General features: G+C 54.2%; 1 non-coding gene across 1 annotated transcript in view; it reads right to left on the reverse strand.

The window, feature by feature from the left end:
* LOC124591105 overlaps positions 1 to 721 on the reverse strand; it is a 1,916-nt gene extending 1,195 nt beyond the window's left edge. Inside the window, exon 1 of the ribosomal RNA XR_006976954.1 lies at positions 1 to 721. This exon is cut by the window's left edge and continues 1,195 nt beyond it. This is a non-coding gene — a ribosomal RNA (small subunit ribosomal RNA).
* Positions 722 to 5,000: the final 4,279 nt, after the last annotated feature.

Below are 5,000 nucleotides of genomic sequence, written 5' to 3' on the forward strand. Positions count from 1 at the left end.
ACGTCCCCACGATACATGCCAGTTAAACACCGACGGGCGGTGAACCAACAGCGTGGGACACAAATCCAACTACGAGCTTTTTAACCGCAACAACTTTAATATACGCTATTGGAGCTGGAATTACCGCGGCTGCTGGCACCAGACTTGCCCTCCAATAGATACTCGTTAAAGGATTTAAAGTGTACTCATTCCGATTACGGGGCCTCGGATGAGTCCCGTATCGTTATTTTTCGTCACTACCTCCCCGTGCCGGGAGTGGGTAATTTGCGCGCCTGCTGCCTTCCTTGGATGTGGTAGCCGTTTCTCAGGCTCCCCTCTCCGGAATCGAACCCTGATTCCCCGTTACCCGTTACAACCATGGTAGGCGCAGAACCTACCATCGACAGTTGATAAGGCAGACATTTGAAAGATGCGTCGCCGGTACGAGGACCGTGCGATCAGCCCAAAGTTATTCAGAGTCACCAAGGCAAACGGACCGGACGAGCCGACCGATTGGTTTTGATCTAATAAAAGCGTCCCCTTCCATCTCTGGTCGGGACTCTGTTTGCATGTATTAGCTCTAGAATTACCACAGTTATCCAAGTAACGTGGGTACGATCTAAGGAACCATAACTGATTTACATGAGCCATTCGCGGTTTCACCTTAATGCGGCTTGTACTGAGACATGCATGGCTTAATCTTTGAGACAAGCATATGACTACTGGCAGGATCAACCAGGGAGCTGCGTCAACTAGAGCTGAGCAGCCGGCCGCCCGGGGAGTGTCCCGGGGGCCCGCGCGAACACGCAAGCGTCCGCTCAATTATTCTGCAAACAGGAGGAGGCTGAGCTCCCCTGCACAATACACCTCGAAACCCTCTCAGGTCCCGGCGGCGCGCAGCGCCGTCCTAAGTACTTGGTCGGGTTCCGAGAGAGGCGCAATCGCCCGGAGTTTTGGCGAGTAGACGCTTTAGGTGCGACCACCCGTGCTCCCAACTGAGCTTGCCGCTGCCGACAGAGGCCCGGGAGCGTGCTGTCGTGGCATTGCCGGCGGGAGACAACACGCGCCACCTACGGTGGCCGGCAGCTCCAACGCCAGCGCCACAGAAGGACAAAAGCCCCACTTGGGTGCCGAAGCGAACGCGCCAACACGTCCGCACAGCTGCGATACAAACCACCTGCGAGAACCGCAGAGGCGACCGAGCAGCAGACGGCGTCGCGGCGCCGAGCGCCGGGCGGGCGGCGCATCCTCAGCGCACACAGTCCTCAATCGGACCAGCACACTGCAGATGTCCACCGCGCTTCGCACCGGGCCCGCGAGGACCTACTTTGGCCGCACGGCGCCGCGTGCAGGGTGCGCCGGCGCGCAGCTGCGCCGCCTGCCGCCTCCGTCGGCCGGCGCGCCTGCCACTGGCCGCCCCCACCAGCCGGCTGTAGCGCGTGCGCCCACGCACCGCGCGGCCAGCACGCCGGGAGGGCCCCCCCTCACCCGGCCGGGGGACGGTCCCACCCAGCACCGCCGCGTATCGCTTCACACCCACATGCCATTCACGTTCGTGGGCATGGTGGGTATCGCTGAAACAACGGTTGGTAGCTCAACCGATCGTCGCCATCACTGATTCACCTCTAGCGAGAACAACCCGCACCACAACGGGTTACCAGTTGTTCATTTGCGTAACGTCACCAGCAAACGTAGACGTCCATCGCCATTTGCAAATTCAACGATTGTTGCATGCCTGTGTCAGGTGTCACGACACACTATGTCTGCCCACATACACGCAACAACATGTGCACGCTTCGCGAACACGTGGAAGGTGGGCCCCCGTACGTATGCGATGTCCATTGCGCGAACGACTGTCAACCGGCCTCTGTCGCATGTCGCAGATGTGGAACGCAGTGCACCATGCTATCACGGTGAGTGAGAAGAGACGACTACGTCTGACAACACGCGCCACTACATCAACAGACGGCTCATGCTGATCGCCATCCACGGCATACCATACTGGCAATCCAGCTCTTATAGGGAGACGACACGTAGCTGAGTGCACAATATTTGGACCGTATGGTTCGCCGTTGTTGGCGCAGTCGTGGTACGGTCACACATGTACCACGATGTATCATTCAGTACATGAGGACCAATGTGCAGTACAGTGTGTGATTTGGACGTACAACATCAGCGGACAGTTGACACAAGCCGTACCACAACGTAGGCTGTGCTTCGCCATGCGAATGCCAATGAACAACTGCGAAGGGCATTGAGCATGTACGTCCTGCTGCCATCCGCATTACAGTGTATAGCTGCAAGGTGTTTAACATGAAGCGATACTCTGGGGACCGGGCAGTGCGGGTAGCAAACTATATTGCGGGGGTTGCAGTTAGGCAACACTACACTAATTTAACGCGGTCGTATGACAATTACAGAGCAGGTTAAGGCCCAACGTGTGTTGGGTTAAGGCCCAACGTGGGTGTTGGGTTAAGGCCCAACGTGTGTTGGGTTAAGGCCCAACGTGTGTTGGGTTAAGCCCAACGTGTGTTGGGTTAAGGCCCAACGTGTGTTGGGTTAAGGCCCAACGTGTGTTGGGTTAAGGCCCAACGTGTGTTGGGTTAAGGCCCAACGTGTGTTGGGTTAAGGCCCAACGTGTGTTGGGTTAAGGCCCAACGGTGTGTTGGGTTAAGGCCCAACGTGTGTTGGGTTAAGGCCCAACGTGTGTTGGGTTAAGGCCCAACGTGTGTTGGGTAAGGCCCAACGTGTGTGGGTTAAGGCCCAACGGTGTGTTGGGTTAAGGCCCAACGTGTGTTGGGTTAAGGCCCAACGTGTGTTGGGTTAAGGCCCAAACGTGTGTTGGGTTTAGGCCCCAACGTGTGTTGGGTTAAGGCCCAACGTGTGTTGGTTTAAGGCCCAACGTGTGTTGGTTAAGGCCCAACGTGTGTTGGGTTAAGGCCCAACGTGTGTTGGGTTACAGGCCCAACGTGTGTTGGGTTAAGGCCCAACGTGTGTTGGTTAAGGCCCAACGCGGGTTAGGTTAAGGCGCAACGCGGGTTAGGTTAAGGCGCAACGCGGGTTAGGTTAAGGCGCAACGCGGGTTAGGTTAAGGCGCAACGCGGGTTAGGTTAAGGCGCAACGCGGGTTAGGTTAAGGCGCAACGCGGGGTTAGGTTTAAGGCGCAACGCGGGTTAGGTTAAGGCGCAACGCGGGTTAGCGTTATAAGGCGCAACGCGGGTTACGTTAAGGCGCAACGCGGGTTACGTTAAGGCGCAACGCGGGTTACGTTAAGGCGCAATATAGGTTAGGTTAAGGCGCAATATAGGTTAGGTTAAGGCGCAATATAGGTTAGGTTAAGGCGCAATACGGTTAGGTTTAAGGCGCAATACGGGTTAGGTTAAGGCGCAATACGGGTTAGGTTAAGGCGCAATACGGGTTAGGTTAAGGCGCAATACGGGTTAGGTTAAGGCACAAATACGGGTTAGGTTAAGGCACAATACGGGTTAGGTTAAGGCACAATACGGTTAGGTAAGGCACAATACGGGTTAGGTTAAGGCACAATACGGGTTAGGTTAAGGCACAATACGGGTTAGGTTAAGGCACAATACGGGTTAGGTTAAGGCACAATACGGGTTAGGTTAAGGCACAATACGGGTTAGGTTAAGGCACAATACGGGTTAGGTTAAGGCACAATACGGGGTTAGGTTAAGGCACAATACGGGTTAGGTTAGGCACAATACGGGTTAGGTTAAGGTACAATACGGTTAGGTTAAGGTACAATACGGGTTAGGTTAAGGTACAATACGGGTTAGGTTAAGGTACATAGGGTTAGGTTAAGGTACAATACGGGTTAGGTTAAGGACAATACGGGTTAGGTTAAGGTACAATACGGGTTAGGTTAAGGTACAATACGGGTTAGGTTAAGGTACAATACGTTAGGTTAAGGTACACATTGTTGTAAGGAAAGGTGTTTTTGGGGGGGGGGGGGGGGGCCGGTTTGTTGATTGTGATTATCGTAAGTAAATGACTGCGGCATCATCTGAGTTGCCACGTCAGGGTGCACCTTTGGCGCTCATAACAGCGGCGCTCTGATTCCATGCTTGTGGCAGACCTGTGTCTTTCATTCCTGCCATTGTTTGTGTGGTGTGACAGGAGCAGTATTGTGATGTTGGGTGCACCCCTGTGTAGGACATGTGTGGGTGTTGGTGGCTTAGCTGAGCAATGGTGGTTGTCGGAAGGGTGAGATATTCTGTTTTGTGAGTGGACCTCCCGGTCTGGTTATGATAGTGTGGATTGTCTAATGTGGCAGAGAGGATGCACTGGGTGTTGTTCCATGCTGGTGCTTACATATTGTCTGTGTGCCTGTTACAGGCAGAGAGTAGTGCGTGATAAGAGTGTCTGGCTGACGTGTGATTGTGAGCAGAGTCCTTTCCAGCATGTATACGGACAGTTGAATACATTATCCTGTATTCTGATGGCTCTATCTATTACTAATCAGCGCCGTGTATACGTTTAATCCGGTTCCAGTCGAAACTATTGTATCTCTGTACATTAGTGACACGGCGAGCCCGCTATGTAGTTACTCGTCTCGGCAGCTTCCACCGGTGTATCGGCAAATGATTATAAGGAATCAGTCTAGTCGTCAATACGATAGTGTGACGTCACATGTCTGGGGTGGGGGACGCTGCGCCCTTCCGGTGGGTCATGGCCTAGGAAGACTCTTTCCCACGCAGGGGGGCTTGGACTGTCCTTTGACTCTTCCGAGTAATATACTTTGCCGTACGTTTTTGCGACTGCGAGTGCAACGCTCACCGGTACCCGACATGGATGGAGCCGCCTCCTAGCTGCCGCTGAGCATCTGCATTCGTACAGAGAGCAACGCGATCGCGTCTGTAGCTCGTACGTGGTACAGCTCGCAGCTCATGTATATGGACAGCGGGAATGTCGCATATTGGACATAACTCTTCATGAAACGGCACGTTATAGGGGTGGATTGCACATTGCGAGTGCGAGCAAAGTCCGCCGTTCATCCGCTGGAG

The sequence above is a fragment of the Schistocerca americana genome, unplaced genomic scaffold (genome assembly GCF_021461395.2).
Source record: "Schistocerca americana isolate TAMUIC-IGC-003095 unplaced genomic scaffold, iqSchAmer2.1 HiC_scaffold_806, whole genome shotgun sequence".
Lineage (NCBI taxonomy): Eukaryota > Metazoa > Arthropoda > Insecta > Orthoptera > Acrididae > Schistocerca > Schistocerca americana.